The following is a 24858-nucleotide window of genomic DNA, read 5'->3' on the forward strand; positions in this document are numbered from 1 at the left end:
ATTTCGTTTATCCTTTCCTTCTAGGAGAACAGTTTTCTGGTCTATAAGCTCTTTCACTTCTAATCAGTGTAAAGCGGCAAAACGTGACCATTAATCACTTCACAAACCGTTATTTACTGCTATTAAGAAGATTTCTCCTAACTCATTCGTCCGTGAAGGAATTTAGTGTAATCTTAAAACGTATCAAGTAGCTATTACAATGAAATGAACACCCTTAGCTGCTTACAGGCGTTGAAATACGTCAACGGGGACAGATGAAAATGTGTGCCCCGACCGGACTCGAACACGGAATCTCCTGATTATGGGAATCGGCAACGTGCCGCGAGTAATGAGTATAATGGGCAGGGGGCACTACGAATGTAGTGCGGGACAATACCTTGAGAATGTGGGTTTCGCGGGAGGCGTGCCAGAGATAAAACCGTGCAGTCGCACTATCCTCTGTGTCCTCGGTGGCTCAGATGGATAGAGCGTCTGCCATGTAAGTAGGAGAGCCCGGGTTTGAGTCCCGGTAGGGGCACACGTTTTCATCTGTCCCCGTTGACGTATGTCAACGCCTGTAAGCAGCTAAGGGTGTTGATTTCATTGTAATTTCATTCTAACGAGCTGCATGGTCACCGATGGTGAACAGATACCATCTTACAAGGGAACCTCCCCATCGCACCCCCCTCAGATTTAGTTATAAGTTGGCACAGTGGATAGGCCTTGAAAAACTGAACACAGATCAATCTAAAAAACAGGAAGAAGTTGTGTGGAACTATGAAAAAAATTAATAAAATATACAAACAGAGTAGTCCATTTGAAGATAGTGTGATAAACCTTTTGCATTTTCTTTATGTTTACTGTCGGAAATAAGTCTCTTTATTTAGGGAGACAGTATAATAGGCAACATCAAGGACAATCGCCGTCACGCAGCGCCGTGGTCCCGTGGTTAGCGCGAGAGCTGCGGAGCAAAAAGTCCCTGGTTCAAGTCTTCCCTCCACTGAAAATTTTACTTTCTTTATTTCTGCAAAGTTATGACCTGTCCGTTCGTTCATTGACGTCTCTGTTCACTGTAGTTTGTTTGTGTTTTGTGACCGCACCGCATAACCGTGCGATTAGTAGACGAAAGGACGTGCCTCTCCAATGGGAACCGAAAATATTTGATCGCAAGGTCATAGGTCAACCGATTCCTCCACAGGAAAACACTTCTGATATATTCCATACGAAACTGGTGACGGCATTTGCGTCACATGACAGGAATATGTTGTCGTCCCACCTAACTTGTACACTTAGCGAATGGGTAAAAAGAGTCTTCTACCTTGCCCGATTTAGGTTTTCTTGTGGATGTGATAATCACTCCCAAAAAGTGATGAAAACATAAGAGTTTGTCACATAAACTGAAAATAAAAAATTAAACTTTTCACTCGATGGAAGACTTGAACCTGGGACCTCTCTTTCCGTAATTGTTCTCGCTAACCACGGGACCACGGCGCTTTTTCATTCCCCTTGTCCTTGATGTTGCCTATGTTCGCATGGACTACTCACTTTGTATATTTTACTAATTTTTTTCATAGTTCCACACAACTTCTTCCTGTTTTCTCGATTGATCTGTGTTCAGTTTTTCAAGGCCTATCCACTGTGCCAACTTACAACTAAATCTGAGGGGGGTGCGATGGGGAGGTTCCCTTGTTAGTATATATGTATCAAGTAGCAACGTTCACAAATTTGTCGAGCATGAAAAGCTTATTGTGCAGGTAGGAAAAGTTAGAAAACAGTGTGCAGTCTGGACTAGGTCGATCTTTTCGTCTGATAGTACTGCATTATAGCTTGCCTAAGAGGTATCACACCTTGTGTCCCGGTAGCTATGGGAATCATTAATTGAAACCGAGTTTAATACCTAAGGGTATGGTACTGCTAAAAATACAAAATGATTAACAACCGGAGGCTGAGTTCATCCTCATACTGTGGTGCATTTTTGACACAGAAACCAGGGGAGAGCGATTGTCCTCGACTTCCTACAATAAGCACTGGAAGCAATATACACAAATGTTCACAATACTACGAGTACTTTGAGCGTTCTATTTTTTAAAAAAATCGCTCTGAGCACTATGGACTTAACAGCTGAAGTCATCAGTCCCCTAGAACTTAGAACTACTTAAACCGAACTAACCTAAGGACATCACACACATTCATGACCGAGGCAGGATTCGAACCTGCGGCCTTAGCGGTCGCGCGGTTCCAGACTGAAGCGCCTAGAACCGCTCGGCCACTCCGTAGAAGCAGCAGAATACGAACCCGATAACAAGAGATTACGAACTCAACGATTTACCAACTCGACTATCCTGTCATTACATGAAGCGCTGTTACGGACTTCCGTTGTGTAATTTGTGAGTTAAAACAATTGACTAAAATACGATAGCCGGAGAAACATGAGATGCTTCGCCGTGTGAATCTAAATCTTGTCTTTAATCTCTGCAGAAGGTGTCACTATTATTATTACTTATGCCGTTTATTAACAAAATACATGTACACGAAACTCTAAACAGTACTCAAAAGGAATTAATTTATTACATTATTTTTCAAAGCACGCCATCAGAAATGAATTTCGCTTCTGAGCAGAGGAAGTGCTCTCCATCTTGTTTCGCACTTGGTTTCCTCCTTCCTTGTCAGTATTTCCTTACTTGACAAAGGTCACAGTTCAAGGAATTTGATAATGGTCACATTCTTGAGCTTTATGAAGTCTCATGCTCTACCAGCGATATTTCCCGTGCCCTAGGGCACAGAAAATTTTCATCTTTCTAGATGAAGAGGACGGCTGAGAAAGGCCTCTTCAGCCATCATCGTTGCTCTGTAGGCCTACGGGCTACCATGTAAGAAGACAAAAGTATATTTCATTGCAGTGAAGAAGACCCTTTCAGGACTAGCACAGAAGTAGGAACAGCCTACACGTAAGTGTTAGCAGGTCGACCATTCCTCGTCGTCTCAACGAGAAAACATGCTATGGACGAAAATCAGCCGTTAAGAAAATGTTGAAGGAGCAACATAAGGCTGCCAGATTAAACCACTTTGGTACAGGGAGCAAGTTATATGTACGGTCGAGAGGGTGCTTTTTACTGCACCAAATACTTCAGTCCATGAATCTCGACCAAATGGAGAGACATGCGACAGAGTCTATCAGAGGCAAAGGTGTGGCCGACCTGCTGTCACAATTTGGGGACGGAAATCAACAAGTGCTGCAGCGTTTTGTGGCAACTGGACCGTCCGTTTCCTAGTCATTACCACTGCAAAAACCTGGAAAACGTAATGGTTCCTTCTGTTCGTCTGAGATTTTCGGGAGGCAGAGTAACCGTACAACATGGCCGTTCTCCTGTCCGCAGAGCGAACTGTGAGAGACACTGGTTTCAAACGAACGAAGACGTTGAGCTGTTGGGCTGGCCTCCAAAAGGTGCTGACCTCAGTCCCTCAGAGCACGCATCCAGAACCAAGCCAGCGCTGAAAATTGTGGGCGCTGTAATTACAGAGTGGTATGATATGGTCTGTGATGTCAAACCTTTTCCATGAAAAAGAAGTGATGTACCGAGTGAAAGCGGCGCAGTGGGTTTTCGACGGAAATGAAGACAGTCCATCTAACCTCGAATTCGATCAACGGTGTTACGAAGAACATAAGCTAATTGAAACTAACAGCATAAAGGAGAATAGTCACCGAAAGGCAGAAACTCTGTGTCGACAATAGGCACATAGATGGAACGTACAGAACTTGGCTGGCTTTCGGAATGCCCTTCCTTGTTCTAGCTGTAGGAAACACACACACACACACACACACCACACACACACGCACACATTCAATGCCTATCTCCTTACATTGTGCTCAGTCGGTTGCCGGCTCTTTACTGACCCACGGCGAGTGTACTGGGCTGGGGTGTGGTGGTGTGGTGTGTGTGTGTGTGTGTGTGTGTGTGTGTGTGTGTGTGTGTGTGTAGGGAGCGGTTGCGATGAGGAATTGAGAGAGGTAGGAGGCAGGGTGGGTTAGGGGGAAGCGTCTAGCAGCTCATGGGAGAGAAGGGAGCCGTCTGTGAGCTAGCTAGGTGTGCAGGTAGAGGAGGCAAGTGGCAGATGGCTGGGCATGAGGTTTTGCCGAATAGAGAGTCAGATAACAGCACACAATTAGCTGATGTGGAGTAACAAATTAGGTGGGGGTACTGGGCAGGGGATGTTGCATTCTCTCTCTCTCCCTCCCTCCCTCTCTCTCTCTCTCTCTCACACACACACACACACACACACACACACACGCGCGCGCGCACACACACACACACACACACACACACACACACACACACTATTGGGTGGGGGTGGGAGGGGTTAGCGAGTAACCTTAGGTTCAGGCCAGGAAGGTCGCAGGAGCAAAGGATATGCTGTAAGGACAGCTCCCATCTGTACAGCTCAGAAAGGCTGGTGGTGATGGTGGGAAGGATCCAGATGGTATGGATTTTGAAGCAGCCACTGAAATTTCTCATATTGTGCTCTGCAGCACATTGGTCCATCTTGTTTGTGACAACAGCTTGGCAGTGGCCAATCATTCTAGTTGACAGATAGTTGGTTGTCATACCAATGTAAAACGCCATGAGGTGGTTGCAGCAGAGCTGGAATATAACATTGCTTCCTTCACAGTCTGGGGGAAGCCTGTGCTGAGACCTGAGTATGTGGTGCAGAGTGGGTGACTTGGGCAGATCTTGCATCTAGATCTTCCACAGTGGTATGATCCATGTGGCAGAGTGTCGAGGGTGGGAGTGGCATAGTAATGGGCTAAGATGTTGCAGAGGCTGGGTGGGTGGTGGAACACAACTTTGGTAGGGGTTGGAAGTATGTTGGATAGGGTGTCTCTCATTTCAGGGCATGATAATAGATGAAGCATTGACAAAGGAAGTGGTTCAGTTATTCCAGTCCAGGGCAGAAATGACTGACATGGGGTGCACTTTTTGTGCTTGGTTCTTGGAATGGATGTGAGTATCAAGTGTGTGTGAGCATATGATACTGTCTTTGAATTAGGTCTGGAGGGTATTGCCTTTCTGTGAAGACGATTAACGTTTTGTCACTGCAGATGCATCTACCATAGGTAGCCACACAGTACGAGTAGGATGTTTTGGGGTAAAAGGGATGCATCTGCCAAAGTTCAGCTACTGTCGGTGATTGGTGGGTTTGATGTGAACTGAGATGTGGATGGAGCCATCTGACAGAACGAGGTGAACATCTTGGATGATGGGACGATGGATGGAGGAGGACCAGCTGAAGTTAATGGGAGAGAAGCTGTTAAGGTTGTGGAGGAATGAGGATAAGGTGTCCTGGCCTTGGGTCCAGATTATAAAGATGCCATCAATAAACCTGAACTAGGTCAGGGGTTTGGGGTTTTAGGAAGCTAGGTGGCCCATGAAGAGGTTGGCATAGGAGGGTGCCACGCAGGTGCCTGTGGCTGTGCCATGTATACCATCCCTTCAAAGATGAAGTGGTTATGGATTAGGATGTAGCTGGTTAGATGCATGAGTAATAAAGTGGTGGGTTTGCATTCTGGTGGGTATTGGGAGGGGTAGTGTTAAATCATAGCAAAGTCATGGGTATGAGGCAGTGGATGCCCGTGGGCTACAGATTCAATCGCATGCAACATTTTGTCTCTTCAGAACGTTACATGAATGCGGAAAATACAACTTTTAGTGAACTAGTATGTGACGTGGTTAAAACCTCGACCTGACACAACTTTTTGCTCTGATACCAAAATATAAAAAATTATGCACAAATTTATAGTTTTTAGTCTCTGCAGGCAAGACTAATTTATGGAATAAAATTAATATGATGTTCTTACCTTGATTAATAGGTTTCTATCCTTCCCTTCAGAAAAGTGGTCAATTACAAGCTCATTAAAATTATGCACGTTCAAAAGTGCTTTTTCTATAGAGCACATAGCTAACGCACACAGTCTCTCTACTTTCAGTGTATTTCTGGTGAAAGTCTTCATTCTTTTCAGTGTGGAGAAACACCTCTGGCTTTTCGTTGTTGTCATTGGTATTGTACAAATAATTCGCAATAGTTTCACTGATTCCGCTGAAACAGCTTCTAAATTATTCTCATAGATGCATTTTAGGAGTGCTATGGCTCCCTTTGCAGTTTGGAAATCATTCCTACTGTCTATGACTGTCAGTTCCTATCGCAGTTCATTTTCGTTCAGGCCAAATAGTTTAAATGTTGTCTGAAACTCTTTGTCAGGGAATATCAGCTTGCGTTTTGGAAACATTAAGGGCTGGAATAATATAGCTGCTGACAAGCGCTTGCTAAATGTGAAACGCTCGTCGACGTTAGCCATAACTAGGTTACAAACTGACTTTGAAACAGTTTTACGTGAGTCTACAAAAGAGAAATGTTTTGGACCGGCGATCTCTTCATTTCCATTGCCGTTACCGCAAATATGATAGAGATGAAGAGAATTTCTCTGAGGTGACTCTCAATGTTAACATCTCTACGTTGCATCTGATTACACAAAATGGTTAAAAAAAGGTTCAAATGGCTCTAAGCATTATGGGACTTAACATCTGACGTCATCAGTCCCCTAGGCTTAGTACTACTTAAACCTAACTAACCTAAGGACATCACACACACCTATGCCCGAGGCAGGATTCGAACCAACGACCGTAGCAGCAGCGCAGTTCCGGACTGAAGCGTTTAGAACCGCTTGGCCACAGCGGCCGGCCTTACATAAAATGTCGCAGTGAGGCAGGACCTTATTGAAAAACTCAGGCCAAAAGAGAAATCCTTGGTCTTCGTTGAGAAGTTTATGAAGGCCATCTGCTTTCCCGATTGTTGAGTAATTATTGCTACCATCATCGTCAATGATTCCCAGACATTCCGCTATTTCTTTATTATATTTAAATATGGTGTTCACACATCGCGTTTTAATAAATCTGTCTTGTGTCACCATTTATTGGAATACGTTTCTTCACAACAATATCCAGTATGGGCTCACGCATCGCGTTGTACAGTTCTCTACAATGAGGTTCAGTTGGTGGGCACAACAGTGTACAAAATTAGCTCTCTTATATACTGCTTTCATTTTCGCCTGCACCCCATTGTGCCCTATCGCTCATAACTGAAGCTCCATCATAACTCACCATCGTAACTCTGAGCCATCAGTTTTTATGGAGAGACTGGAACCGCTAGTTTGTTGAGTTCGTTGAAACTTCATTATTTATTCCTGCAGCTGTATGATCTCTGGGTGTTATGGAATTTATGAATCCTCCATATACTCCCATTTTAATTCATATAGAACTATAAATATGAGTTGAAACAAGGTTGAACAACCTGTCGTTTCATCAACTTCAGTTGCGACGTAGTCTGTTTGTGATATATCTTTACAGATCAACCCATGTGAAACAGCAGAAATAGAGTCTAGAATCTCGTTCTGAAAAGTTTGGAAATCCTCAAAAACACACTATTATTAGTTTTTCAAACATATTCTTTCAATCCGCAATTCATTCCTGCTATTAAATTGACCAAACCCCGAAAAAAAAAGGGATTTCGTCATATCCCCTGAGTGCAAGTTCAAATTTGATAGAGTAAATGAACTTACGAAGGATGTAACTATTCTATGAAACAGCTTCATTAAACTTCTTAATCCTCATTCTATAAGCTGTATCCAGATGACATCTTCTATCGATTTTGCGTAGCATAGCAAACTCTAGCCCACTGTTGACGTGCAGTTCATTCAATTTAAGTTTTCTAACTTTGTCAGCTAAGTGTTTAATGTCTGTCATTTCATCTGTAATCGAGCACGTTCTGCAACACTCACAACCAGACACGTGTAACGGAAGAAAGAATTTCTTATTTCGCATCAACACATCCAGTTCGCATGTCTGTATAGAGAAAGGGTAAATTTTCTGATAAAACTGTTTTTGTTTTTCCATGCGTTGTCAGTCTCTAAAACGTTTAAATCAGGTCTTAGCAATCCTATCCTACTCAGTTCCAGCTTTATCTCAAATGTACGATTTTTAACTGTCAGTAGTTAAAATACTGTTCACGCGATTTACATTATTCATTTGCAACAAGAAACTAGCATATCAGTCACTAGGTCGCAAAGAGCCTCATTCACAACTAAACTAACAAAACTACTGCCACATGAGCGACACTATTCGTTTACTTCGCCCGCTTCGCGTAGACACCGTCCGAAGGAGCCCTACATAGCGCACTGTCCCACCCAACTCCAAATATTCCCAGTATTCCACTGACGTCTATCACCTGCCTTTAAACCGCCGGAACGGTTCGCTGAGAGTCCAGCAGTCAATTTACTCCAAAAACATTGATCATTTGCTTACAGGGGATGGTAGTCTAAGTATTCAAAGATATTTATCATTCCTGTACACGGGTTGGTGTTATAGAAAAATTAAATGAGTCGATTTTTGACTCACGATGTGTGCATAGTGCAGCGTTTAAGGTGATAGGTATTGCGGGGAGGACGCCATCCTGGAGTTTCAAGGAATAGCCGCCTCTGGTACGACGGATGTCCATATGTAGGGAGCTTGCACAACGGTGACGAATAGGGATCCTCGAGGTAAAGATGTGGGGATGGTGACGAGCCGGTTCCGGAAGTGATTGGTATCTTTAATGTTGGAAGCTAGCTTTCAGAAAATTGGTTAGAGATGTTGAACAACAAGGACTGAGATTATTTTGTTGGGGGCACTGTAACTAGCCATAAATTGGCGCCAAGGATTGTTAGGTTTGTGGATTTTGGGGCGCACTCAGAAGGCCAGTGTGGGGGCTGTTGTGGGATGAGCACGGAGATGGATTCAGGGGAAATATTCTGGGAAGGGTCTAAGGATTTCAGCATGGATTGGAGGTTATGTTGGACTTCTGGGATGGGTCACCCTGGCAGAGATCGTAGGTGGAGGTGTCGGACAACTGTCGTAGGCCCCCTGCCAGGCAGTCACTCCACAGAGGTGGAACTTTTGTCTTCCTGGAGGATGATGAGGTCAGGATCCGTTTTTAGGCTGTGTAGGGCATTTCATTCTTCTATTGAAAGGTTGTTGTTCTTAGGGAGGGAGTACTGCCAAATGCACGATCTGGCAACATTGTAGGATGCGAAAGTGTGTGCAGGAAGGTTTGTCAGTTTTCTTAAGGTCTTACGAGAACGTATCTGCTCGTGGTTGACTGGTAAGGTTTGTACTCCGTAAATATAAAGTCGCGCGTTCGAGTCCACTCCATTCCCTAGTTTGTTAAATCGCCTTTCAGCTGTTGATGGAACCTCAGACATAATTCATTTATTCTCTAATCCTTCAGCAGTAGCAAAAAGATCCAGAAAAATTCTCACCAAACAACTCGTGGCTGCGTCAAGATCAGAAGAGTTTATGCTCGACGGTTGCTGTCCCCACAGAAGCTACCTGCAACCTGCCATACGCCTCCCGGCGTCAATGTCAGACGCCTCTGACCAGGTGAACGTGGCGCGGTACTATGAGCGTATTTATTAACGGTCATTTTCTTATTTGAAGTTTCATATTTATCACGCAGTTACGATTTGGATTTTGCATGGCTGAAACTTGTTAAAGTTGTTCAAGTGAGATAAAATAAATTTTGGGCAAAATACGCCAGAAAAAGATCTTTTGCTTCAAGAAAGATCTTTCTGAAATAAATGGTTTTGCACATTCAGGGAATCTCGATACAGACATACGAGGAGATGAAGTGTGACAATTTAAGCTTCGCGCGACATTTTCATTGAATACGCAAGATTCAAAAGTCGGAACCAGTAGTACTTGATGCTCTAATTTAAAACAACAAGAAATCAAATGGTTTACTCATCATCATCATCATCATCATTTAAGACTGATTATGCCTTTCAGCGTTCAGTCTGGAGCATAGCCCCCCTTACAGTTCCTCCATGATCCCCTATTCAGTGCTAACATTGGTGCCTCTTCTGATGTTAAACCTATTACTTCAAAATCATTCTTAACCGAATCCTGGTACCTTCTCCTCGGTCTGCCAGACTCCTCCTACCCTCTACTGCTGAATCCATGAGTCTCTTGGGAAACCTAGCTTCTCCCATGCGTGTAACATGACCCCATCATCTAAGCCTGTTCGCCCTGATTGCTACATCTATAGAGTTCATTCCCTGTTTTTCTTTGATTTCCTCATTGTGGACACCCTCCTGCCATTGTTCCCATCTACTAGTCCCTGCAATCATCCTAGCTACTTTCATATCCGCAACCTCAACCTTGTTGATAAGGTAACCTGAATCCACCCAGCTTTCGCTCCCATACAACAAAGTTGGTCGAAAGATTGAACGGTGCACAGATAACTTAGTCTTGGTACTGACTTCCTTCTTGCAGAAGAGAGTAGATCGTAGCTGAGCGCTCACTGCATTAGCTTTGCTACATCTCGCTTCCAGTTCTTTCACTATGTTGCCATCCTGTGAGAATATGCATCCTAAGTGCTTGAAACCGTCCACCTGGTCTAACTTTGTTCCTCCTATTTGGCACTCAATCCGTTTATATTTCTTTCCCACTGACATTACTTTCGTTTTGGAGATGCTAATCTTCATACCATAGTCCTTACATTTCTGATCTAGCTCTGAAATATTACTTTGCAAACTTTCAATCGAATCTGCCATCACAACTAAGTCATCCGCATATGCAAGACTGCTTATTTTGTGTTCACATATCTTAATTTCACCCAGCCAGTCCATTGTTTTCAACATATAATCCATAAATAATATGAACAACAGTGGAGAGAGGTTGCAGCCTTGTCTTACCCCTGAAACTACTCTGAACCATGAACTCAATTTACCGTCAACTCTAACTGCTGCCTGACTATCCATATAAAGACCTTTAATTGCTTGCAAAAGTTTGCCTCCTATTCCATAATCTTGTAGAACAGACAATAACTTCCTCCTAGGAACCCGGTCATATGCCTTTTCTAGATCTATAAAGCATAAATACAATTCCCTGTTCCACTCATAACACTTCTCCATTATTTGCCGTAAGCTAAAGATCTGGTCCTGACAACCTTTAAGAGGCCTAAAGCCACACTGATTTTCATCCAGTTGGTCCTCAACTAATACTCGCACTTTCCTTTCAACAATACCTGAGAAGATTTTACCCACAACGCTGATTAAAGAGATACCTCTGTAGTTGTTACAATCTTTTCTGTTTCCATGTTTACAGATTGGTTTACTGTTAATGAATTTTTCTTTGATCGCCATCAGTTGCCTCCCTGAGAATTCTATTGAAATATTGTTACTGGTAACTAGTTGTGATATCTTCAAATTAACTTCTTAAGAACAATTAATGGCTGAGCATTTACAAGAGGCAACGTCAGCATAATATTTTTTCCTGTGGTGCCTCAAAAGTGTGTTGTCCATTACAAAAACCTCCCAGGGTAAAACATAGCGCAGCCAGCATTTTTCGCTAACAACTAAGACACGTATCGGTCGCAGTCACTTCATCACGTGTGGATGCCACGTGATAACGCACTCTGACGATCTCAAAGAACTATCCATGACTTTGAAAGACTTCCCTTACGAACTATTCTCTGATCTTATGCCCAAGAACGCGTACGTTTCAAGCTCCTTACCGAAAATCAGTCAAGAAAACTCATCTCTGGACGAAAATTCACTTCAAACCTGGTTTGACGAAATCGTTAACTGAAATCCAGTAGGTTTCTAAAGGCGAGGAATCGGTAAACTACCTGAACGTTGTCAGAATGTGTTAGATAATTTGAGAGAATATACTGTCGATGATTAGTTTCTCTCTGATGTTTACAGTTGTATTCAATAAAATAATGAACAACGCTATTAAAATTTGCATTGTCCAAATTCAAATGAGCTTAAGATTACCTCCATATCCTTACCACTAAAGTCTGTTTTGATAAAGTATGAAATATCTGTAACAGGAGCGTGCCAACATCAACACGAATTATTAAGATATTACTCATTATGGACATCGGAACAGTCTGTGTTTAGTTGCTGTCCTGTGTCACAATGAAGTAGTATGGAAATGTGGAATTTTATAAATAAAACAGATAAATTCTCCTTACTGATTTCCGATCTGGCTGCTTGTACATCTGTGACGAAACGGCTAAAAATGTACCCTTCCGAGAGACTCAAAACAGAGAAATGCAGGCCCCATTTTACAAGCGAAACTTCCTTTTAACCATGTGCAAACTTTATTACTTGAAATTATATTACATGTTTTCCGTGGTTAGCTGACAGAGCGATAAAGGTCTTGAAAGAATTACAGTTAGTGCACAAAAATTTTCAAGTTCAGATTTAGAAACTGATACTGTTGAAAACTTCGATATTTCACTACTGTTTGTACCTATTCACTAACACCGAACGTTGCCGTGACTGAGTCTCGGTCAGGCACGAAAGCTTAGCTCATTTAAAATGGCTCTAGGTGCTTCATTTCATTCCAGATCCAGAACAAAACGGTTCGTCATGTCGTCTAAAGCTCAGACATTTGAAAATAATTGCTCATTCATGAATACACAGAAATTATAGGTGATCCGAAGTTAATTTGGTGGATTCCATAGACTGCTAGCCGCTGTTAATCGCATTATTTTTAAATGATTAGTTCAACATCTAGTTTACGACAAATCACTCGTATCAGAAATGACATTTCACAGGTGTGGGAAAAGCTTTTAAAGATAAAAGGTACTTCGAATTTTCAACGAACTTTAGGATTCTAGATATTACCTCAAAATATCTTGTTTATAAAAATACTTAATTTTGCCTAAGGATTATTGGAGTAACTTAGGTGACGAAGTTAGTTAGCTCAAACCCTCCTTGAGCAAACACAGTTGTTGAAGTTACAGCATCGTTAGTGCCATTTATTATTTTCTCTGTTCCTACTACATTGTGTGGTATTTTGAATTCCAGTGTTTTTGCATAACAATTGTTTCTCTTTCAAAGTGTGCCTATTTTTTCTGGTTACCCAGTCTAAAAAAGCTTCGTCAAACGGATGCCATCCAAAACCAAATTTATTTGTAAACAAACAAGCACACAAGAGCTTCTATCTTAAGATGAATATGTCAGTACATCTTATTACATTTTATACGGTTTCGATTGTGTAGGGACTGCCCTAAATCCAATTATTTACCACGTATGTGCGGATGAACGCCGTTGAGACACGTGTTAAATAGACAGTAATTATAAAATCATAATTATTAGTGCAGCTTCTCAGTTTTTGTGTTTTGAGTGTATAGTAAAAGTGTAACTTTCGTTAAATTTATTATCAGTTTTGAACCATTAAGGTTTTCAGACATGATGTCTCTCATTACGTAATTAAAAGTTTCATACGACTTAAGATTCAGTTTCAGTATATATGATCAAAACAGTACCTTAACTACAAGAAGGATGTGTAGTACTTCTACCCACTTAAAAAAAAAAAAAAGAAGCAGAATCGAAAATTGATTTTGTCGTTTCACTGTTAATTCACAATCACATTTCCAGTAAAAATAAAACTTTCAGCTGGATTCCATAGTGGTAGTTACTGGGTTCTGTCTCTGCCTGTGTATACTGTACTGTCACACATATTGTGTTTTCAGTAAAGGATTAAATATCACATAGATTATGAAATATTTAAATTAACGGCAATTGTTTGTTGGGAAGCATGTTAGGTACGTGAGGGTACATGAACAGAGTACTGGAACATCAGTTTGCGGTGAAGGTATAGTAGTATAGCTACCATAATAATAAAGCAATAAACTTTTATACTCATGAAAGCCTCATCACGGTGCTGACGGTGTAGAATGTTAACGTGAGTAATAATAGATCCGTAAGTAAACTATTATCGTAGTCTGTACATGAACAGAGTACTGGAACATCAGTTTGCGGTGAAGGTATAGTAGTATAGCTACCATAATAATAAAGCAATAAACTTTTATACTCATGAAAGCCTCATCACGGTGCTGACGGTGTAGAATGTTAACGTGAGTAATAATAGATCCGTAAGTAAACTATTATCGTAGTCTAGACAAATGAAGTCGTTACAAGATGGTTAAATAGATTAGAACTTTTTCGAACAAAAATTGCTCAGATTACTTCCAAATACCATGTGCATTCATTGCGTAAAAAAAACGTGTAGATAGAATTCTGCAGCTGGAGTGTTCTCGTATTTAGTTCGTTATTAGAAGAACACCTATGAGAGGTAGTCATTAAGTTATAGTTAATACCTCGAAAAACCGAAGTTAAGTTCTTCTTTCTTTGCATTTACTTGTCTTCAGTCCTGGTTCTCGTTAAAATCCTGGTGCTGCAGTACCGTAGCACGCCGCCAGAGGACTCGAAAGATAAGGGTGCAGCCCGTATCCACTTTATGAATGGGCTGCACAGTTGTGTTGGCTCCTGTTAAGTAACGCTACAGCACTACAGTGCATGACTGCAGAAATGTACCTGAAGACACACAAAAATTAATTACATAATACTGTTTTTCGAAATTATATTGAAAAGTATGGCGTGTAGATATCGTACAAAGAAAAGGAACGGGAGGCAGTGTAAGAATACAGTCACCTCTCATCTATGTTATTGATTACCCCAAGTTCTGCTATTAATGACAAATTCTTGGATGACTTAGATGCTGTTCCATAAAATTTCAGGCATGCAGCAGCATAAATTTCAATTCTTCTCCTGATATTTGGCTGTATACCGTGCAGCCATCCTTAGAGTGAGCCGGGTGACTGACGCTTTAGCAGTTGCTCCGTCCTCCGCAGATCGCCTTACAGCTCATGCGGTCATAAGTACACAAAGCGCCAGACAGATTGATCGGCGGTAAAGAGGTATGACATATGCATGCAGATCTATGGCTGCACTGTCGATCCACACGGTGATGTTGATGTATCACCGCGAGCATCACCGATGTGACGTCTCCGCGAGTTTATTACAGAAAGGGCAGGATTCTGGAACTGCTATCTCTGTTAATTAAATCCGTCGCCAACCGACTTTCAATTGCTTCTTTGACTACTGAGTGTCAGAAAGATGAAGTCGAGGCTACAACTTCGACGTTTTCGTACACCATAGAGTGCCAGTGCCTGCTGCTCCCATTTATTAGGTTGTATGAGTCGGGTGTACCTGAAGTGCTCTATGCATCTCCCGTGGACTGCACTAGTCGTCCGTCCGGTGTAAGAACGGCCGGGGGATCTTGTAAACCCCAGGATTCCGAAGCACCCAAATCATCTTTAACAGAACCAGGAGTACTGCTGTCTTTGGTGGAGGGCGAAAAATCACTTTCACTTTGTGTTTGCTGAGGATCCGTCCTATTTTTAACGATAGGCTTCCCACGTATGGCAGAAAATCCAAGGATTAAAAACTTTCGTGTCTTTTACTTCATTCCTTTGGCACAATGTTGGTATCATTCGTAGGGCCTTACGTATTTGCTGTAGTTAATACCCAAGTGGCTTCAAAAACTCCTGTCAAGTGTAGAAGCTCGTCCTCCAGACTGCTCGCCTCAGTTCTGACTAGTGCTCCGTCATTTACGCGTCTAGTTCCATAGGACCAAACTGAGGAGTAAAAATCCAAGGTCATGGAACGTGTCAGTACATGAAATTACAACGTAAAGTTAATAACAGATGAAATAAACTGTTTATTAATACGAAAAAGTCAAACCATAAGTTAAAATAAACAGAGTCAACAATGTAAGATACGAATCAGATTAATTTTTCAAGGAACTCCTCGACAAAGTAGAAGGAGTAACCCATGAGGAAAGTCTTCAATTCGATTTTAAAGCGCGTGGATTACTGCTACGACTTTTGAATTTTTGTGTTACCTTATTGAAAATAGATGCAGCAGTATACTGCATAGCTTTATGCGCAAGAGTTAAGGAAGTGCGATACAAATGCAGATTGGATTTCTGCCTAGTATTAAATGAGTTAAAGCTGCTAATTTTTGGGAAAAAGCTGATATTGTTAATAAGAAACGACAGTAAATAATATATCTATTGAGAGGCCTATGTCAGAATAGCAAGACTAGTGAGAGAGGTAGACAAGAGGTTCATGATCTTAGACCGCTTATTGCCCGAACTGGCTGTTTCTGAGCCAAAAATATCCTCTGAGAATGGGAAGAGATACCCCAAAATATAATACCACATGACATAAGCGAATGAAGATAAGCAACGTAGACTACTTTTCGTGTCGAACAATCACTTACTTTACATACCGTTGGAACAGTAAAATTGGCAGCATTAAGTCTTTGAACAAGATCCTGAATATGGGCTTTCCATGACAGTTTGTTATGTATCCGAACACCTATAAATTTGAACTGTGCGGTTTCACTAACCATACGCCCATTCTGTGAAATAAAATCGTCGGGTTTTGTTGAGTTTTGTGTTAGAAACTGTGAAAAATGAGTCTTACCGTGATTTAGAGTCAGTTAATATTAACAAGCCATGAACTTACGTCATGAACTGCACTATTTGAAACAGAGCAAATGTTTCACACAACGTTCTTTACTAGTACATCAGTGTCATCAGCAAATAGACATATTTTAGAATTTCCTACTAGAGGGTACATCATTTATATAAATAAGGAACAGGAGTGGCCCCAACACTGATCCCTGGGGCACTCCGCATTTGACCATGTCCCACTCAGACCCCACATCACCGCCACTCTCAACACTGTGAATAATGACCTTTGGCTGTCTGATTTTAAAGCAAGAGATGAACCAGTTGTAGGCTACTCCCTGTATTCCATAATGTTCCAACTTCTGGAGCAATATTTTGTGATCAACACAATCAAACCTGTTAGTTAAATAAAAAAATAAGCGTAGAGTTTGAAACCTTTAGTTTAATCCATCCAGAATCTTACAGAGAGAGGAAATATAGCATTTTCAGTTTTTAAACCACTTGTAAGGCCGAACTGTACATTTGATAGCAATTTGTGTGATACAAATTGATCAATATTCTTACTTTCACAGCCTTTTCAAGAACTTAAGCAAACGCTGATGGCACACAAATAGGTCTAAAATTGTCAATATCATCCCCTTTCCCCTTTTTATAAAGTGTATTTCCTACTGAGTAATTTAAACATTCAGAAAACTGACCATTCTGAAAGGAAAAATTACAAATATGGCTAAGTACAGGGATAACTAGTGCACCACAGTACTTAAATATTCTGCTAGACACTCCATCATATCTATGGGAGCCCTTGTTTTCAGTGATTTAATTATTGACTCAATCTCCACCTTGCCAGTATCACAGAGGAGTATTTCAGACATCAGTCCCGAAAGTCATTTTCCAATAGGGTTATATGGTTCCCTGTAGAACTAAGTATCTATTTAAATCACTAGCAATGCTTACAAAATGATTCTTAAATATTGCACATGTACATGACTTACAAGTAATAGAAATATTTTTACTACGAACTGAATTTATTTCGTCGACCTTGTGCTGCTGGCCAGGCACATACTTCACAACTAACCACATGATTTTAATTTTATCCTGTGGATTAGCTCTTCTATTTACGTACCCCCTTCTCTTTACCTTCCTAATAACATTTTAAGCACCTTAAAATACTGTTTGTAATGGGCTACTATAGCTTCATTATGACTACTAACATTTTGATATAATTCTTACTTTGCTCTACATGGTATCCTTATCCCACTAGTCAGCCATTCAGGCTGACTTTTACTGCTAATGGAACGTTCTAGTTGAAAGCAACACTGAAAGAGGTTTAAAAAACTCTCTATTGACGTTGGTAAAGCTTTCCTGTGTTATTTGTGATTACAAAAGCATTTTAGTGTTAAGATTTGTGCATCATGATCTGAAAGGCCATTCACCCTTTTACAAAATGAATGATCTAGTAATGAAAAATTCATGAAAATATGGTCTACGGCTCTGCTTCTGTTCCCTTGTACCCTGGTTGGGAAAAACACAGTCTGCATCAAATCGTATGAGTTTAAGAGATCTACCAACACCCTTTTTCCTGCACAATCATATACGAAATTAATAGAGAAGACACCACATATAATTAATTTTTATACTTCCTATAAAGTGAACCAAGAACTCTCTCTAGCCTGAGCAGAAATGCTCTGAAGTCGGAGGACCTATAAACAGCAACAATTAGAAGCTTAGTTTCACTAAATTCAACTGCTCCTGCCCAACAATCAAATACCTGTTCAGTGTAGTGCTATTATACGTCTATGGACTCAAATGGAATGCTGTTTATTACGTACATGGCCTCTCCCTCGCTCCGCAAAGAACTCCTTGAAAAGCAGCCAGCTAATCTGTATCCTGGTAAAGGAAGCCTCTGAATTGTCAGATTATTTAAGTGGTGCTCCGATTTACCAATCATGTCAGAGTCAACATATATAAGTAGTTCTCTAACTTTAATACCTCTTATAGTTTGATGAAATATGTTAATTCCTTATCTACTTGGATACCTGACCTCCTCTGAAGGTGATTCCTTTGTTAGAACAATTTCGTTTATGCAGGTATACATATCAGCTGACTTCAATCTAAAAAAGGACCAGCTCTAACACCAACTACAACAGGAATTTTTGCATGAGTGATCCCGCCACCATCCACTACACTGTCACCTATAAGCTTTGTCAGCCTCCCCTTCCCATACCTATAGAGGTGCAGGCCATACCTAGGGAAACCCAGTCTATAGATAGACTCAACTGGCACCACTGCAATGTGTCCCATGCCCTCCGCCATCAGTGCCTTCTACAGCCCCACGTCAACGTGCCTAACAGCAGCATTAACATGAGACCGATCATGACGCTGAAATAACAAAGTGCACATTAGTGCTACCCATCTGAGTAGCTACTTTTACCGGTCACCACCTACATCATATTCCCCATCCCTATCAAGACTATTCTCTGCTCCTTCCAAAATCATTACCTGATCCTCTTTCGTAAAATACCTACATAACTCGCCTATGTTGTCAGTCACCTGAACCAACCCTGCACTAGGCTTTACAATTCTGGTGACCTGGTACTCACTCCCCGACACTTCCTACAACTACTGGCCCGCACCTCTACCGTGCGAACTACCTAGCAGCAGAACCTTTTCCTTTCTGTTAGAATTGCAACTGACTTAGGCTTACTAACTGCTATGGACTGCTGCACTTTTCCTACACCTACAGCTGCAAGAGTCTCCTCTCCACTCAACACTGAAAGTTGGTCAAATCTATTGCATATACACAAAGTCCGACTGTCTGAATATGCCCTCCTCATAGATGCCATCTTACCAACTGCCAGTTCCCATTCCCCAGCACCCTTCACCCTCCTCAATCTATCTAGTTTCTCCTCTGTGCTTTTTAACTACACCTGAAGAACACAGATCTTACGCTCCTGCTCCTCTATCAACTTTTTTCTGCTATAGATACTACATTCCCAGGAGAGAATCTTGCTAGAAAGTCCACTGATTTCCCCTATGTCCCCCCCCCCCAAATGAAACTACTTCGAACAAACCCCATGCCATAACCCACTACTCACAAGCCTACGTCAAAGCTCACACTTCTCACACAAGACAAAATGTTAGCAGTTACTGAAAAAACTAAACGTGTACGTTACCAAAGTTCAGTTACAACAGTAGAACTATTTAAACAACTAACACAGTAGTCTCGAAATTCTCTCTCTACTAAGAAAGCAACAACTTTTATTCATATTCCTAAACCAAGGAAACTTCACATAACTTCTCAACTAATACAAAATATTTAAGCGGCCACTGGAACACCCGACAAAGTTAAAGCAATGAAAATTTTATTAAAATATTTCACTAGAAACAATAAGAAACGTCAGCTGAAAACCACCGCACGTAATTTACTAAACGACTTCAGTGCACAGACAACTCTAAAATGCACAGTGGGGGAAAACATCAAAAAGTTTATTGAACCGTTATTTCGCCACAAAAAACTAGAGACGCCGTTGAAACCTAGTAAATTTAATAACTGTATAGCCGCGAGCAAACAACTTTGTCAGAGCTTAACTAAAGAATTGCTGCAGTAGCAACTGCAGGCCACGAAGTGAAAACACACTGCTAATATTTGGATGAACTAATTAAATTACTAATTTTAATATTCGAATACAGTGCGCAAACAATTTTGACAATACTTAGCTACTTAGCTTTATAATCGCTAATGCTGCAACCGCACGCCAAGAAATGTAAACACACTTCTGATGCCCGAGCCTTGGATGAACGACGTAAGCACACTCACGAATAATAGACCACTCGAGGAAATAACACAGACAGGAATGAAAATCCACTAAACGTTACTTTTACAGCAAATATTAACACAATAAAACTTTGAAATAAGTAACTGTAGACTAGCTCCGTGCACTAAATTTCTCAGAACACTCATCGTCTGCGGTGGTGCAGCTATTTGTTCATAAATATAAATAGTATGGGTCGGTTTTCGATACACTACATGTCCCAAAGTGCCATTGTCTTTGCGTCGTACCAGAAAATCCAAAAGTGGAAGGCATGCACCTCCTTCGACTTCCATTGTGAAATGAATTTGTCTATGCATGGAATTCAGATGATTTAAAATTTCTTTTTAATTTATCCTCCTCTTGGAGCCACACTACAAAGTGTCATCTACATACGTCAAAATACTACGGGCTTCAAGCTAGCAGATTCCAGCGCCTTTTTCTGGAGGTCCATAAAGAATTTGTCACCAACGGCGACAAGGTACTATCCATGACAACACCGTCAGTCTGTTCGTAAAATTCGTTACCGAATAAAAAATATGTCTAAGTCAAGACATGTTTAAACGAAGCGGAAATCTCTTAATCAAAGTTTTTGCCAATGATAAATAATGATCGTGAATGGTGAACCTTAGCGAACAACGACAAAACATCGAATTGTCCAGTATGAGTGATTTTAGTTTGGCAATGAAATACGTAAGTTACGTAAGTGATCAAAGAATTTTCCGACAAGAGGCCTCAATAATGACGGTAAGTGTTTGGCACTCTCAAATGGTTCAAATGGCTCTGAGCACTATGGGACTTAACATATATGGTCATCAGTCCCCTAGAACTTAGAACTACTTAAACCTAACTAACCTAAGGACAGCACACAACACCCAGTCATCACGAGGCAGAGAAAATCCCTGATCCCGCCGGGAATCGAACCCGGGAAGCCGGTCGCGGGAAGCGAGAACGCTACCGCACGACTACGAGCTGCGGACTGGCACTCTCATAGGTTGGAGAGCCAATGTTACTATCGGATGCGGAGGAGCATCTATCTTATGGATCTTTGGAAGCCCATAAAGCCTCGGAAGAACTGCACCACTTGGTGTCAGCCTTTGTACAACTTCTGGTCGAAAGGGGGAGGCGTTCAGAAGCGTCGCGGTCTTCCTTACCACATGGTTGGTGGGATCTTTACTGATCTTCCCGTATGTTCTATCACTCAGTAAACTGTACATTTAATCATGATAGTCGTCACTAGACGTTAGGACAATTACATTACCTCCATCAGCTGGAAGAACAACCGTCTCGGTAGTGCAGTCCTCTCTGCCACAGAAATGTTACTTTTTTGTGAGCGAGGCTTTATTACAGTTCGACAACTTTTACGCCTTATTTCTTCTGCTGGATCTGAGGAAAGAAGTAGAACAGTTTCTTCAATGGCACCGATTAACGTAGCTACTGGTAAAACATTTGGATTGAGTGAAAAGTTCAGTCCTTCACTTAAAACCATCATCGTAGTGTCGTCCAAGAAAAATTAGACGCGAAACTTGTCAAGCTGTTATTAAGGCTCGCCCACTGAGGTACAACATTTCTGTGGAACAGAGGACTGCACTACGTTAGCTTCGCCATGTTACAGAGACGATGGTTCTTCCAGCTGATAAAGTTACGGTAATTGCTTTAATGTCTCGTGATGACTATTATGATAAAATTAACAGTTTACTGTGTAATATAAGATACGGGAAGATCAGTGAAGTTTCCACCAACCAGGTGGCGAGGAAGACTGCTTCGCCTCTGAACGCCTCCCACTTTTCACTAGAAGTGATTCGAAGGAGCCGGCCGAGGTGGTCGAGCGGTTCTAGGCGCTACAGTCTGGAACCGCGTGACCGCTACGGTCGCAGGTCCTAATCCTGCCTCGGGCGTGGATGTGTGTGATGTCCTTAGGTTAGTTAGGTTTAAGTAGAAAGCCTACATGGAATGATAGGTTTAAGTAGTTCAAAGTTCTAGGGGACTGATGACCTCAGAGGTTAAGTCCCATAGTGCTAAGAGCCATTTGAACCATTTTGTTCGAAGGAAATCAAGTGGTGCGTTTCCTCCGACGCTTTATGGACTTCCAATGATCCACAAGTAATGTGTTCCTCGGTATCAGATACTAAGTAATATTGGCTCTCCAACGTATGACTGTACCAAACACTTCCTGTCCTTATTAAGGCCTCTTGTGGGAAAATGTGTTCATCACTTACGAACCCTACGGATTTCTTGCCAAACTAAAGTTAGTTTCGATGTTGTGTGGTTGTTCACTAAGGCTCCTCTTCCGTAATCATTATTTCTCATTGGGCTTACCAGATCCCCTACGAGTGTGGCCGTTCTTGTGTCGGACAGACGACACACACAGTTCTTGAGAGATACTCAGGCCACCGCAGGTACACTCTGAAAGGTGGCTACACTGAGCCACAGCGCCAGAAATCGCGCCAGAGAGTATTGTTCCGCCGCCTCCAATGACAGTGATTATTGAGACGCAGCGACAAGCAGTTCTTACCGAGAAGTTGTGGTGGACACTGCTTGTCATGAAGTCAGAGTGAGATGTGGTAGTGGAGAGTGTTGTTCCATGTTTTATGCAGTGGTTTGATGGGAGAGATAGCAGATGTTGTTCTAATGGAGATATTGTAATGGTCAGAGTGCATTTCGTCAATATATATGGAGGTATTTTCTTTTATTCTTTTATTCTTTCAGCGACCTGAATAATGTGTCATTACAGGTTCAGTCAACAAAGCATCTGGCTTGTGTTCTTGTATTAGAGTGTAATTTTGGTTTTCTTGCACAATTATAGTATTTCTAATTTTCTTTTATCACGTCAGTATAATTGGTATTTAAAAATTCTTGTCTTGTTGAAGAAGAACCGTGCCAGATGTGCGTTGAGTCATACTACCACATACAGAACAGCTACACTTGTGTTTGTTGTTTCGTAGGTTTTATAGTTGCTGGGGACTTAATTAATTAATTGTGCTAACAGAAATTTTCTTACATTCTTGTTGTCATTCTAAGCAGTCAGATTGCATAATAATACTAGTCAGGGCCAGCCGTTTACGAGACTTCCGTAATCGGACAGACAGCTACCAAAAAAAAAAAATTTCATTAATATTTAATTAAGCCCCCATGCACGTGGCGACCGCTGCTTCGGATCGTCCCTTGGAATTCTTCTGATTGCAAAAATAGTAGACAGTAGTATTGTTGTAGTAATTTGTAGTTTAGTAATTGTAGTCTATATTGCATGTGTAGATTTGGTAATTGGCATTCTTCTAATGATATTTTTCAAATTTTTTTTGTGTGTTGCCTTGTCTACGGGTTTGACAATTTAGTGCAATTATTTCAATTGTTCGATTAATCGTGTTTGAGGAAACTTTTCATGTAAATGGTATTGTTGGAGATAAAGAGTCATTGTGTGTAATTTTCGTACAGTGACGAGTTTTGTTTTTTTTGCAAATGATTACGCGATCGATGAAGAAGGCAAAAATGATGAATAGTGAGAATAACGAAATTGTTGACATGGCGAATTCGCCAACAGAGGAAAACAGTATGATGGATAATGAAGTGGAAAACAATGTAATAAGTCGGGAAAATAGTCCGGAACCATTTCAAAATTTTTCTCAATCAGAAAATTCACAGAATACGAGATTAACGATACAAGATTCTGAAATAGTATCGAACACAGATAGCTTTATGGCTATGCAGAAGGAAGTTAGTTTTGCGGGAAATGTTAGGGGCGAAAAGAATTTCGAACCGGCTAACATGGAGCAGTTGATGGGTGCAATATTAAATCTGGGATCACAGTTGGAATCTAAGTTTAAAACAGAGATGGGAACGTTGCGATCTGAAATTAAAACTGATATAGGAACAATTAAAACTGAGATGGGAACAATGGAAACACGGATAGATTGACGAATAGGGACATGTTTCAAAAATATGAAAGATGAATTAAAGAAAGAAATCAGAGAAGAAGTACTACCGATTTTGAATGCTCACAATAATAGATTAGTTGCAGTAGAGATTAGACAAAGGGAACAGGATAGAGAACAGGAGGAAAGAGATCGCGTGACAGTACAGAAATTTTCAGAGTTAAATTTACAACGTGCAAAAGATAAGGAAGAAATATTTGAGAGAATCGAGGAATCCGTACCAAATGACAGATTAAATAACCTAACACAACAGTATGAACAGTTAACCACTAAATGCGTTAATACTGAAACGCGAGTCGCGACACTTACGGAAGACGTAAATAAACAGAAAGAACAAATTGGTGACTTATCGGAAAGAGTGGAGGAGATTTCAGATAAATTGACAAATCTTAGTTTAAATGGGGACAGAGATTCAGATGACACAGCTCCATTGCCATTTTCAGAAACCGAAGAGTACCAGAGCATAAGTAAACATGTTGAAAATCAGGGAAAATTTAATGAACGCGTGAAAAGGGAATTTGAGGCATTAAAAAAGCAAGTCAAACAAATTGAAGGCGAAATCGTAGGAAAAGACGGCAAAAGAAATTTAGAATCACAGATACCAGAGGGGTTTGAAGAAAATAATTTGTTTCATTTACGGGATGCAACAAGAGAGCGCCAGGCGCGCGAACTTGACAATAATCGGCATTGGGACTGGGACAGACGCGGTAGGTCTTTGTCGCCACGAGGCGAAAACTTTGACTATAAACACTTTTTGACTGTTCGGAAATTTAAGATCTT

Source organism: Schistocerca cancellata, chromosome 5 (genome assembly GCF_023864275.1).
Source record: "Schistocerca cancellata isolate TAMUIC-IGC-003103 chromosome 5, iqSchCanc2.1, whole genome shotgun sequence".
Taxonomy (NCBI): Eukaryota; Metazoa; Arthropoda; class Insecta; order Orthoptera; family Acrididae; genus Schistocerca; species Schistocerca cancellata.